Below are 15,763 nucleotides of genomic sequence, written 5' to 3' on the forward strand. Positions count from 1 at the left end.
GAATTAATTTTAATTTATATTATGATTGATTGTGCAATAAAATTTTATATTGGTTTTTATTTAAATACTGATTTGGATATAATTAAAAAGAATCAACCATCAATAATAAGAAGATATGAGAAGAATATGAAAGAGATTACTGTTTCTAATAAAAAAATTATTATGATAATTATGAGATATGATTGACAACAATGGCTAATAGTACCACAATTTTATTATAAGAAGAAGATCAATTTTCAAGAAGAAAGAGGGGAAAATTCAGAATATATAGACTACACTTTTGATGTTATAATTCTTTTTTGTTGAGTCTCAATTTGAATATTTCAGTTTTATTTTTTAGTCTTCTTAGTAAAAAAAAAAATATATATATATATACTTATGTTTTTAGGAGAAATTATTTTAAAAAAGTCTATGTGAGAGAAAAAACATAAATTAAGAAGAAAAAGCTAAACTAGTTATCATATTAAATTTGAGTCTTTATCATTGGTTTTTGTTTAGTTTTAGCATTTTGACTTGTCTTAATTTGTGAAACTTGGAATTGTAATTTTTTTGGTCTTGGGATAGAACTAGTAATTTAGTTTATTTATTTTTGGTCTTAGTCTTTGAATTGATACTTGTAATCTTGGTGATTGATATAATAAAATTTTGTCACTATTATAATAAAAACTGGACATAAATTTTATTATATTTTAATGTTGAACTGCAATACATATTAGTGTCACTCTCTTTACTCTATTTATCTTTAATATTTTTTTGCTGGTGCAAGAAAATAAACGAAAAAATCCCTTACTAACTCAGTAACACATTTCATATTTAAAAAATTGTCTGGATTCAAATTCACTTTTTTGTACGTCTGTAGAATTTTTACGACTATTAAAAACAGTTTACACTAATGATTGTTATAATTATCACTAAAATATTTTAGTAATTACATATAAAACGACTAATATTTAATTAGTGATAATTTTTGTTGTCGATAAATTAAAATAAATCACCACTAAAAAGTAAATTTTCTTATAATATTTCGGTGTAAAGAATCTTGTCGGTCAATATTTATCACAAATTCACAATAAAATTGATAACTTATGAAATGGTTTTGGATTTTAATTTATGATTATCTTTTTCCATTTATTCATTTTGAAGAATATGTGTGAACCAAAATTTAAGAGTAACTGCAAGTCTGCAAATTTAAAACAAAATTTAAAATGTGTTAAAATCAAAATTTTCAAATTTATAAAAAATCAAAATTTAAAACAATCATATATATCATAAACTCTAATTATTAGAGTTAAATTAGGTCCATGGATCTATTTCTGCGACTATTATTTTTTGGGTGATTGGAAAAATTGACCTAGCCATTTTTTAAACAGGGTTGTTACACATCCATATAACCATATAACCAAGTTGGTTCAAAACCAAATAGAAACAGGCACATTAAATGGCGAGTGAAAACACGTGCCAGACGAAAGAAACCCTTCCTTTTTCATTCGCGCTTCATTATGAAAAAATGTTACATCTTCTTCAACACGAAACCAATAGACGAAACGACTCATTCTCTTCGAATCTCTCTCAACATCACTCAAACTTCAATCACATTCTCTATGAAAATCACTACTGGAAAGGAATCGGAAGAAGATTTCGTAAGCAACAACCAGAAATGAACGAAAACAACAACAAAGACTACCAAAGGTATGAGAAAACTACTGTTCATTTGAAATCTTGCAATGTCGCATTTCTCCTAATTGCATTTTAGTTTTACTGGATTGATTTGCTTCGTTTAGTACATCAAACTATTGTGAATGATTTTTACAGTATAACTAGGCCTTGGAATTCAGTGGATAGTGTAACTAGGGCTTTAAGATATACGTGCTTGTTTTTACTGGTGTGGATAGTTTAACTAGAGCTTTAAAATTGGTTGTTACTATCTTCAGTACTTTTGCATGAAAGAATACTATTCTTGTTGATTGAAAGTTGATCATCATTTATTAACCACATGAACATTTTTCGGTTCGGTTGCCTTTGTGATTTTGGTTCTGTGCATGAATGAGTTTCGGTTCGGTAGCCTTTGTGATTTTGGTTCTGTGCATGAATGAGTTTCGGTTCGGTGGCTTGTGGCATTTTAATTGACTTGATTAAGATATACATCCTTGTGCTTGTTGATGTATTGAATGAACTATTGACCAAAATTTTTCATTACTGTAAAATTGTCTCATTATATTGGATAGATTTCAGCACGAATGGTAGTTAACCTTGATACTTAAAGAAAGATATCAAGTTTCAGTAAGAGTGTTTAAAGAAGCCAATTTGCAAATGTCATTTTGAAAGAACACTTAATTCATGAAATTTGAAAAACTTTTCTTTTGGAAGATGTTGATTTGATTAAGATATACGTGCTTGTTCTTATTTGTGTGGATAGTTTAACTAGAGTTTTGAAATTGATTGTTACTATCTTCAATACTTCTTTTGTATGGAGGAATACTATTCTTGTTGATTGAAAATTGATCATCATTTTTTAACCACATGAATATTTTTCAGTTCGGTGGCCTTTGTGATTTTAGTTCTGTGCATGAATGAGTTTCGGTTCGGTGGCTTGTGGCATTTTAATTGACTTGATTAAGATATACATGCTTGTGCTTGTTGATGTATTCAATGAGGTATTGACCAAAATTTTTCATTACAGCAAAACAGAACAAGACAATGACAACAATGAAGGAGAAGCTGCACTATAACGTAAGCAGATTAAATATATTTATCTGCTTTCATTCAAATAATATCTATTTTGTATTTATATATCCTCACATTCTATTTCAAAACTTGCAGAAAACTCATTATTGCATATGCCAAACAAGCAATAGCAACAGTGTACAGGAAAATGAGTAAAAAAAAAAAAGATATAGTGGAAGAAATGGGATTTGGTGCCCTGGCAAATGTCTCAGAAATGAATGTCTCTAATACTCTATTGAAAGAATTGCTTGATCGCTTTGATGAAGAGAAAGGATGCCTGAAAACTCTCCAGGGGAAAATATACATAACTCATCGAAAAGTAGCAGATGCCCTGGGCATAACCAACGGAGGTAATACACTTTCCACTTATTGCTTATTTTCAGTTCATTGGTGTCCAGAAAATTAAACTGATCGTTTTTTACTGATTTTTGCTATTAAAATATTGTAGGAAATCATTTTCCTGATAAGGTTGATTACAACAACCTGAATCTAGTAGGCAAAGAAATATTTGACAGCGTCAAAAATATTTTCTTGGCGACTTTGACAAGGAATGTGCTGGATATGAGTGTAGAAGGGGAGGAGAACCAGAAAAAATTCAAGAGGACTTTTGTTGTCTTCATACAAAAGTGCTTCTTGCTCCCCACAACGGTAAGTGTGGCCTCCCCGATCCATAAGCCACCGATCTTTCATGTGGACAATATTCGGGAATGTGATTGGGCAAAACATGTGCTCAACTTCTTGATGAAAGGAGTTGAAAACAAGAGAAAGGGGAGGAAACAGTCTGTTGATGGCTGTGTTTTTGTGTTAATGTTGATATACTTCCACGAAATCAAATTCCCCCGCCCGTTTGCACCTGATGCCCCCTGCACCGTGGGTGGCCCATTGGACAAGGCAAATGATGCTTGAACGGATTTCATCCAAAACAACAGAACCATTGGTAAATACTCTACTAAAATTTCCCCCAAAAATTGCTTTCAAATGCTTTTAAAATACTCTACTAACTAAATAAACTTCTGTTTTATGTTATAATTAATTTATTTGTCCTACTTGCAATTGTTAGTTTGTTCATTTGAATGTTTCTGCATTAAGAAACATTTTTCTTGATGATTAAATAGTTGTCATGTACTATTCACCATATGAATATTTTTCGGTTCAGTGGGATTGCTTCATTTGGTTCACTGGATTATTAATGTATTTTCTTGCTGATTAAATAATTGAGTCACTGTTTCTGTTTTAGGGACTTATGTACAGAAAGGAAAAAAAGAAAGAAAAAACAAAAACAAGTAACTCGGACAAGAAAGAAAAAGGAAAGAAAATAAAAAAGAAAATTATCGAGATGGATTCTTCTTTGGAAGAGGAAAGATTTTCCGAATCTAAATCTGAAAGCCAATAAGTTTAATTTTTATATTGATTTCATTTAACTTGTATTTGCTTAAATTTGTTCTTATGCGCTTGTTCTTATGTATTGCAGAGAAGAAGAAATATAAAAAAAATCAGAACAAAGAAAAGAAAACAACCACCGAAGGTGGTTAAAAAACAAACAAAAAAAATAAAGCCTGTGCCGATAGATTCAGAGAGCACAAGCAAATCTGAAAGCCAGTAAGTATTGCGTAATTTATGTGAGACGTTTTGTTGATTGCATATCTATCACTTTTTGTTCAGCAAATGAATTTATTTCGGTTCGGTGAGCTTCTAATTTTCGTTTTAGCACTTTAATTTAGTTTGGTTCGGTGGTGTCTATCAGTTTGGTTGACTTCATTGTTAGTATCTTATCTCCGGTATAAATTTGATGTGTTTGTTTATATTCTAGAGAAAATGAAATCGAGAAAACACCCGTAATAAAAAGAAAACAACCGCAAAGGGTGGCAAAAACACAAGCCCAATCTGACAAGGAGTAAGTTTCTCGAATCATATTTTCTTTTATTGATACTTACGTTTTAGGTTCCTTGATACTTATTTTATGAACTTTCAAAACTGAACAAGTAAAAGACAATGCTGCGGAAAGAAGAAAACAAGCATTGGAGATGATAAGAGAAAAAAGATCAAAGAAAAGAAATGATGGAGTTCAGTCAACAAACATTACTCCGAATCACTTTGACTCACCAGAGGCACAAAATGAATTCTCTCAGATGTAAGATTTAGTTTATTATTCCCGAGTTCTTTTTCTTTCTTTGCTTACTTTTGCTACAACCTTTTCTAATTCCTCTAGATTGAATTACTAATATTTATTTATCTTGCTTAGAGTGGCGACTGTAAATCTAGATAGCGAGCAACTCTTATAGACTCAAGGAAGCTCTACACCTTCTGTAAATGCCGCGAGCAATAGCAGGTAAATTGGTTCACTGCATATTGTACTTTCGGTTTAGTGGTTGCCAAAAAATGAATTTAATGTGTTTCTAGACCTCTGCTTTTAATCTTGGTTTCTAATTTTAATTTGTTATCTTTTTTTTAGGAAAAATATGCCGAAAAGCCCAGTAAAATATTTTAGAAAAAAGAAAATCTTCCCAAGAAAGACTTCTAAAACTCCACCAGCGTAAGTTAAAAATATTTATGTTACTCTTTTATATTTAGGTAATAATTTTTGTTTAATTAATCATAAGGAAAATGTGTTTAAATGTCACTAGAGCTACACCTGATTCTGAGCTACAAATCGTTGAGTTTCGACAAGAAACTCGTTCTCAACCTTTGGAAGTGTGAGTTTTTCAATGTGCAAATTCCTATTTTTCAAAACAAATTCTAATTATTCAACATTAACTTTATCCTTGTTTACATTCCTTAGACCTCCTCTTGCATTGTCTCTTCCAAGTTCTGTTCAGGAAGAGTTGATCAGAGATGACTTCATCTATGTCCCTCCACAAAATGAAACACAACAAACTTCTAATAATGAGTAAGTCAATAAATATTTATTCACCACATGAATCTTGTTCAATGTTTATTGCTTATACATGGTTTAATTATGGTTCAGTTGAAACCAGAAATAAATTCAATGTGTTCTTGTCTTTGGACTCTCTTCTGTTTATTACAACTGTCCTCCAGAACCCAAAAAGCAGGGTGTTACAGTGTCTCTTACAAGTTTTGTAATTAAAGACTTAATGAAAGATGACTATGTCTATCAAGTTTCTGATGAAGAGTAAGTTTCACATAAAAATTCTTTTTATTAATTTTAATGGTATAGGATAATAATTTTGGGTTGTTATTGAACTGTTTTTTGTTTAATGCAACAGCCCTGCCAAAGAATAAGAGCAACAATCCAAAGAACCTCTGGTGGCACAGCAATCAGAACAAGAAACACCTGTTAATGTGTAAGCATAAAATTCTTTAATATCATTTTTGTTTAATATAATTTCGGTTCACTATAAGTTTGGATTTAGGTTCACTATTAATTTGAATTTCGGTTCACTATAATTAAAAATAAGACCTCTGGAATATGATAATAGTTTGGGATAATTATATAAAAAACCAATTAATAATGATTAATGTCATTTCTGTTAAATATCATTGTTAAATATGATAATAGTTTGAGATAATTATAGAAATATTTACTGTTTAATGCAGCAGACCTCTGGAACAGCAACAACAGCCCTGCAAAGAACCAACAGCGCAACAATCCGAACAAGAAGCACTTGTTGATGTGTAAGTTTTACTGCTTATATAAATACCGATAATGTTTATTGCTTATACATGGTTTAATTATAGTTCAGTTGAAACCAGAAATGAATTCGATGTGTTATTGTCTTTGGACTCTCTTCTGTTTCTTATAGCTGCCCTCCAAAACCCAAAAGTAGGGTGTTACAGGGTCTCTTACAAGTTCTATTATTGAAGAGTTTTTCAAAGATGACAATGTCTATGAAGTTTCTGATGAAGAACAATCCTAAGAACCTCCAGTGGCACGGTAATCAGAACAAGAAACTCTAATCTTGTCATCATTTGATAGGTATGTTACTTGCTTTTCTTTAATATCATTTCGGTTCACTATATGTTTGGATTTAGGTTCACTATGTGTTTGGATTTCGGTTCACTATAATGATTAATATCATTTTTGTTTAATATCATTGTTAAATATCTATCATCTTGCAGTGCTGCTCAACCTAGGCAAAGGAAAAATGAAAGGCCTTCCTTTAGCCTTGGGATAAGTCCACCAGCATCTCAACCAACTCAGCCCTCTCAAGAGAGTGTTTCACAGCTTGAAATCCTGGCAGAGGCGGTGGTAGATGCTGGAGTGACCGCAGCATTAAAGTTTGCTAAAGCAACAACTTTAGAGCCAACCTTACCAGCTGCTGAAGTTTTCAAAACCCCGGAGAAAAAAATAAAAATCTCGAAGGACTTGATCGAAAAATGTTATCATTGGATGACACATGTGAAAAAGACAAATGACAGTAGCAATGAATATGAAGCAATATTCGTCTTGAAACATGAGGCACTTTATGAGGGATTAAGAGAATATTTCATGTCTCTAATGCCTAAAGAACAAGTACATGCCTCGGTAAATTCTTTACCAATTGTGTTAACAATAATAATTTTTCTAAACACTCTTATACAATATATGTAACACCCTAATATTCAAATCCTTATGCTCGAGTCATAAGTCAATGATATTACGGTGGTACGACTCTCAGGGAGATTTTTAATACATAAATATAGTATAATTGAAAGGAGTATTAATCGAGAAGCCTGAAAATGGAGTAGAATAAAATCGCGAAGACGTATCACTCACGTTCCAGCGACTAAAGATAAAACGTGAAGTTGAAAGCGATATAAGGATAAGGGCATAAAGGAGATTAAGAGAAAGACAACATATATATATATATATATATAACATAAGTAAATAGCCACTAGTCGCGACCCGCGAAGTTTAGGCCGGCTAGGGTAAAGTATGAAAGTAATTGACAACAGAATCTCTTAATCTCTCCCAAAAAAAATATAAGAGCCTCTATAGGCAAGTTCAAAAGAGTTCGATACATAATATAAGTTCTTTAAAATAAAGGTGGAGAGATTCTAAGCAAAATATAAAGTGGAGAATGTAAAGATCTTCGCCATCTCTCAGATGAACCACAGCTCACTTCTGAGCACCTGGACCTGTATCTGAAAAACAAGAGATATATACGAAATGAGAACCCTCAACCCATGGGTTCCCAATACGGTAAAAGTGCCAAATAAATACAATGCACTGCAATAAAAACTCACTAAGCATCCTAAACTTCTTTCCACCAAGCATTCACCCTATGTTCTCGCTAATCCATGAATGGGCAACTGTCATAAGGGAAAGCTAAATCTAATTCATATACTTCATGCTTCTCAACTTTCTAACTCTCCCATGAATCAAAATTAGAATCATAAACAAAACCATCACCAGTTCTGTCTCAGCAATTCTATATCAATACATTATATCCTCACCTGGAACAAGTGAATTCACTTCACTGCGTCTACCCAGGGAGCTCAAATTATCTCATTCAATAATTGTCATCATTTTTTTAACCTCATCATCAATTCATCTTATCAAAAACAGCCCTCAGCGTCCACCGACACCAGCATGAGGGGTCTCTCAGTTGTACAAACACAAGCAATACAGACAAGTAATACACAATTAAGCTACATGTAGAACAAGTAGCACATAATCAGATAACATAGCATATATGAGATAGCAATCTAAAACAAATAGGCAAACCCAAATAATTCAAACATATGCAAATGATGAATGCCTGCCCTATGGCTGATGACATCATCTGTCGGTTATATAGCCAACTCGACAAGTCCTGGTATCTAACCATTGGACTGTCCCTCTGTCGTGCATCCCCAACTCGAGTTATTTTCAATCATAAACATGATCATAATCATAATCATACAACACCCACACTAGTATTTATTCACGGGGGCGAGCTCATCCGGAACTTTCACAGTGTTCGGCCACACTTACGACATAGGGTCAGCAGAACCTCGGATCTCAACTTGGAGCTAGTGGAGCCGACCCACTGCATCTACCCAAGGAAATCCGAGAGTCAGATAGTTTCAATCTCAAATCATACTCGACTGGGAGCAAGTGGGGGCTAACTGCTGCATCTACCCCAGGAGTCTCAAAGGCTCAACCTGGAGCGAGTGGAATCACCACTACTGCCGCTACTACCAAGGTGCCATCATCTCTGACCCGGAGCAAGTGGGACGAACCACAACCCTTGCTACTACCCAGGCATCACAATCTTTGACCTGGAGCAAGTGGAACGAACCACAACCCTTGCTACTACCCTAGGAGCCTCTATACTAACAAACTTAGAGCAAGTGGGACATAACCACAATCCTTGCATCTACCCAGGAGGTACGTTCTCATATGCCCAGGAGGAACCAATGAGGAGATCCTAACCTCCCACCATCTCATTGGGGGCGATTTTACAATACCAGGAAGAACAAGGAAGGGGATCCTCACCTTCCTCCATTTCTCTGGGGTCGCACTTTCGAGAAAGAGAGCTCAAGATAAAACAATCATTATAAATCAATATTTATCATAGCCATCCGGCTCATGGCATAGCCAATAACCAGCCAATAATCATTATCAAATACATCCCTTTGGCTCACGGCATACACCGCACTTCCATCATCACCCTCAACACCCATACAGTCATCATTAATCATAACTCATAATTAATTCTCCCCTTACTTCATCCCCAAGTTACCACATCTCCTAACCCATTTCCATCGCTAGGCATACTATAAGTATTTAGGGCATAAAGGGTGAGAAAGGAGACTTAGAAGTCTAAAATTGGCTTTGAAAACTCAAAATATCAACCTTGGGGTGAAAACAGGGTCACGCGTACGCGTCGCCCACGCACACGCGTGGATGGGAGAAATATCAAGTGACACCTATGCGTCAGCCACGCGTACGCGTGGGTGCGTTTTGTGCCCCAGGCACAGAACCAGCACAACTCAGGCATAACTCTCTGGAATTTGGCTGGGCCAATTGAATCGCTCATCGACGCGTACGCGTGGGTCATGCGCACGCCTAGGTAGTGAATATTTGAAAATGACGCGTGTGCGTCGGCCACGCCTACACGTGGGGGTGCGTTCTGCCAAAAATTTTACTAAGTTAAAAAGCTGCAGAATTTTATTTTTAAACCTCAAACTTCCACCACACATAACTTCTTCTAAAAAATTCCTTTTTCAACCATTTTTGAACCGTTGGAAAGATCTTTGAATAAATTTTCATAAAAATCCATTTTTGAAGAATTTCAAACTCCGTGGACCGAGTTACGGATAGCCAAAATTGGTCAAAAATTAGTTTTTACCCCAAAACTAGAAATCACCAATTTTTCTAATGTTCACAAGCCAAATTCATTTCCACTCATCCAAATGACCACGACCCAACCACATTCACAAAACTACACTCAACCAAACCAAACCTACTTCCTCTACACAATTTCATCCAAAACTACCAAATTTTACACCTTTATTCCTCAAACCTTATTATTTCAATAACCTGACCAATTATTCACACATTCAATAACTAAAATCCATCCAATCTCTTATATCATCACGTACCACACATATCAACTTACCTTCCTTACCTCTTCCCGGCCTCCGGCCCAAAATTCACGACCTTCGGCCCAAATTCACAATTTAAATGCATAGTCCACAAACGAATATTCATTATTCAATTTATCGAATTCTCAACACACCATACATACAATTCACACAATTTTCAATCCAATCATTAATATACATTACATATCAATTATGCATATTAATACCAACCATTCACACAATCCAAACTTAATCCTAGGGGCATCTAGCCTAGGAATTCTCATCATACCACATGGTACTTAAATGAAACTTAAACCGTACCTCTTGTAGCCAAACTAATTGAGCTTCTTCTTTGGAAGTCTCCACCAACTTTAGCTCCAAGCCTCACCAAAGCTCCTCAAGCAACACCAATCTCCCAATTGTGCACAAAAATCACCAAATACACTAACATAACCAATTTCACATATATACATTAACCTAGGGTTCATGAAATTGATAAATCACAAGGGTTTGAGTACTTCTTACCTTAACCCACTGAAGTTTGTAATGAATATCACCCATGGCTCATACTAGAGCACTCCTAAACAACCAAAATCACAAGGTTTCCTCAAAACCAAAACCAAATTCAAATTTAAAGAGAAAAATGAAAACTGGATAGAGGACAGTGGATTATTCATCACCAAACTTAGATAGAATTGTAGAGGATGAGAAGAGTGATGCGTGGCTGTAAACGGCTCGTCAATTGGAGCTCCGTAGCTCAAGTTATGGTGATTTGAAGATCAAAGAGAGTTAGGTTTTCTCTCTTCTTCCTCACCTCTTTATTTCAGCGCCCCACACCCCCTTCTTTAGGATAAATGAGCTAAAATGCTCATAACTAATATTTATATATGTTGGATCTTGAGCTCACTTAGGCCCAGTTCACTTATTTTTGTCCGTTGGCCCAATTTTGGGCCAAAACCTTTAAGATTAGCGCTCCAAATTGCACTTTAAATATTTCTACCTTTCCTAATTAAAATTCCTAATTTCTTAACCTTATTTAATTATAATCACTTTTCTCAGCTGCAGTACCAGGAAGATCTCAGCCGGTACTGATGGTCAAAATTTCAGTGCGCGTTTTTACGCAGAAAACATAGTTTTCTGACTCAGAAAAATTCACTGAATCCAAATATCATATTTAAATTATCAAATTTTGATTGCCAAATCTTCTAACTATATTCGCTCCTATTTAATTTATTATTTAATTAATTACGGTTAAACTGGGTTTTACAGTATATCTCATAACTTTTCTTCATGTAAGTTGTCAGTATACATAGCATGACTCTCAACCAAATCAAATTTCGGCAATATCAGGAACAAATATACATTGTGCCGATGGATATTGTGGTAAGCTAAATATCTTATTCACTACTGATTCCTGTTCGGTTTAGTTAGAATGTTAATATTGGTTCACCTGATTCTTATGTGTTCTGTTGAGTTCTTTTGCATGAAGAAAACTTTTTTCTTGATGATTGAATATTTTTCACGTTTTATTCAGTATATGAATTGTGTTCGGTTCGGTGGAAATATGATTTAACTGATGTTCATTTTGCAGAATTTTATGTTGGGAACACATGGCGTGGAGTACACTGATAAGAGGACAAACAAGGCCTACATGTTTGATATTGAGCAGTATGCCCACCCCGCCAGTTTCTTGACAAAAGGAAACTTGCATCGCATCCATTTGTAAGTTGTAATTTCTAAAATTCTTTGATAATTCTCTTGTTTGCTATTATTTCGACTGAAATATTCTATAATTTTTCGAAACTTCAGCTATTTGTCCCAATTTGCAATGGAGGGTATCGGTGGTTGTGGATTGCTGATGTCAACAAAAAGAAATTCATAAGCTGCCAGAATATATACCTGATTCGAGGAAGAAACTAAACAAATTTATTGTAAGTTATTTTCTTGTAAATTATTCAAATTATTCTGTACATGAGAGGGGTTCGGTTCACTGTTGTTGATTCTCTTTATTTACTTTTTTTTGTCTCTTTCAGGGTTTAAAAATTTCCCAGATGAGGGTGTATGCTGGGGCGGAACCCTTAATGGAGGATGGATTGGGAAAGGAAGCAGAGTATATCTAATTGAATGGTCAATGTACAAAGTAAGAATCTTCCTCTTCTATAGTGCTATTTTTAATGTGTTTTATTTTGTATACTATTGATCATATTATACTCAATTCTTGCTTAGCTATGATTGTGGAATATACGTGATGAAATAGCTTGAAACAATTGATCCACAAAAAATCAAAAGCGGGAAGAGATATAAATATAAAGCTTGGACACAAGTAAGTACTTTCTAAATTAATAAACTTCTTTTTTTTCTTATTTCATTCAGTTCAGTTGATAGTGTAACTAGGGATTTGAAGTTGGTTGTTACTCTGTTCAATAGTTCGTTTCCATGCAGAAATAGTATTCTTGTTGATTGAAATTTGATCACCCTTTATTCACCACATAAACAATGTTCGGTTCGGTGGCTCTTATAATTTTGATCCACTAAGTGAATGTTTTTCGGTTCGGTGGCGTCCTTTTAATTTGTTTAGGGTTTAGGGTTACTGTGATTGTATTTTTACAGTATAACTAGGGCTTTGAATGAAATTTGTTGTTATTTAATGTGATTTTGATTTACTTGATATTTAATGTATTCACGGTTTAGGGTTATTGTGATTGCATTTTTATAGTATGATTAGGGCTTTGAATGATATTGTTCTTATTTCATTTGGGTTCATTTTTTATGTAACTAATTCATTTCAATTGAAATGTAGAATGAGATTGATGACTTCAGATACCAATATGGTCCAAATCTTCTGTTGCATGAAATGAACAAAATTAGAGACCAAGTGATTTGGGAATCTGAAGCAATAAGACTCTCCAAACCATTTGTTGTCCTCTCCAGCCCTTATTGTAAATTCACATCTGGGAATTTAGATAGCAAAAAGCATATACTAGTTGTAATTAACAATATTTTGTTTAACTTGTTAAAAAAGTAAACGATGCTTCTTTCAAATGTATATATGTCAATGTTAATGTATATATCTATTCTTAATAACAATGTATGTATCAAATGTTAATATTTATATTTGCTTTAAGATGGATTACTCATCTGAGATGTTAATTTATGTATCTATTGGAATTATTTGGCTGCTGTTTTATTCCAAGTTCTCAGTGATTGCAATCAGTGTATTTACCAATACATTACGAATACCAAAAGAACACAGTGAACCGAAATTAATATACTGGGAGAACCGAAAGTTGCAAACATACTGAACCCTGAACCCTAAACCCCTAAACCCTGAAATCTAAACCCTAAACTCTAAACCCTGAACCCTGAAGCCCTAAACCCTAAGCCCTAAATGCTAAATCCTAAACCCTGAACCCTGAACCCTGAACCCTAAAATCCTAAAACCCTAACCCCTAAACCTTAAAACCTTAAACCCTGAACCCTGAACACTGAACCCTAAACCCTGAACCCCTAAACCCTGAACCCTGAATCCTAGACCTTAAACCCTAAACCCTAAACCCTAAACCCTGAACCACTAAACCCTAAGCCCTAAACCCTAAACCCTGAATCATAAACCCTGAACCCTAAACACTGAACCCTGAACACAGAACCCATAAACCCTAAACCCCTAGAACCCTAAACCCAAAATCCAAAACCCTGAAAATCCATCCAAGAAAGAGTTTTAAAACTCCACCAATGTAAGTTAAAAATATTTATGTTACTCTTTTAGATTTTTTTAATAATTTTTATATAATTAATCACACGGAAAATGTAAAACAAATTCTAATTATTCAACTTAGAAATTAATACACTAGACGAATCGAAAAACTGCATATATCAATATAGAATTTCACAAAAAAAGTGACTATTCATTAAAGACTAACAACAATCAGAAATTAACCCTGCTATAACCATGGTGAACCAAAATTCGCTCATGGATGAACAAAAATTTACATTAATAAAAACTAAAACTTGTACAATCCTCTCTTGGATAATTCATATATGGTGCATTGAAAGAGTGGAGCTTGACTGAATCAATGATCCGGAGTCTAAAAGGTTCAACTACAAAAGACATAATTAATTGTATATTAGCAAAATGAACAATTGAATTTTTAACTAATCAAAACCAAGTCAATTTTACCTCGCTTGGAGCTGTTTTTTTCTTTTTCTTCATGGCATTCGAGATCTTTTTTTCTAGGTTTGATCCAAGTCTGTTCTTGGGCCAACCTCTTGTTTTGACACGTGGTAGGTTTTGAAGGTCATTCACATTGCTTAATGTCGCTTCTTCGTGGGTTATTAGCAAACTTTTTCCTTTGCTTCTCTCTTGATATTCTTCCATCTCCGCCATGACCTTGTCAAATGCTCGGTGCAAAATTCTGGTCAACTCTTCAGACTCGGATGCAAATTCACATATATTATACGATCGAAACACCAATTCGTCAAATCTCTTACTTCTTGGCTCCAGTAGAGGTTCATCTTGGCTGCTCTTAATGTGTGTATGCCTCCTTTTTTTATGTTCTTGCTCCAGCGTTTCAATATGTATTTCGGTGCCACATTATCCACTCGCTCAAAGCTTAGGACGCTTAGGGAATGTCGGCACAATATGCCCCTAGACTCAAACAGCAAGCAATGGCACTTTACATCTCGTGATACTGCGTCGTAGGTGACGACAAACTTGTTGAATGTGGAGTTGGAAACCTGCTCTATGACTTCATATGTTGTGAAACCTAGGGTGGAATGCATTGATCTTGTGATATAGTTCACTTTACCTCTGAATTGAGCTTGAACTTCCCTGAACTTCTCATGGGTATATACATGCTGAAATTGTGCCTCTATTGCTGATTTTTTGCGCACGGTATCATGGTGTGAAAATCTGCAGCATCGAATTCTCTCTCTGCTTGCTAGGCAATTGTCGTATTGCTTCACGAATTGTCTCAAGGAGCTATTCCGAGTGATGAACTTGTTGAAAAAGGAATGCATGCTCTTTCTCCTTTGTGTGCTTCTCATCCCGGCCCAAAAGTGGTGATCCAAGTAAACTGGAATCCATATATGCCGATCTTCGTACAGCTCTGCAAACTAAACCGAACCCATAAGGTGTGGTGAACCGAAAACATATATGAGCATGAAAAAAAGATATGAGCATGAAAATAATTCGAATTGAAATCTCAATTACCTGAAAGCCACTTGTTGCCTCCGAGGCCGTACTTTCTGAGGAAATCGATCCAGTTTCTGTCAAATGCTTCTTTTGTGTACGAGTTCCAAACAACATGACTCATCTCTTGTTCAATTTTATTGTGTCACTTGTAGCCATTTAATTTGCTTGGGATCTTCTTCATAATGTGCCAGATGCACAAGCGGTGAATTGTTGTTGGCATGCACAGCTCAATTGCCCTTTGAATCGATGTGCATTGATCGGTAAGAATACCTTTTGGTGCCTTCCCTTCCATGCAACGTAGCCAACACTCAAATAGCCATTTGAATGATTGGATGTCCT

This window comes from Arachis ipaensis, chromosome B02, assembly GCF_000816755.2.
Source record: "Arachis ipaensis cultivar K30076 chromosome B02, Araip1.1, whole genome shotgun sequence".
NCBI lineage: Eukaryota > Viridiplantae > Streptophyta > Magnoliopsida > Fabales > Fabaceae > Arachis > Arachis ipaensis.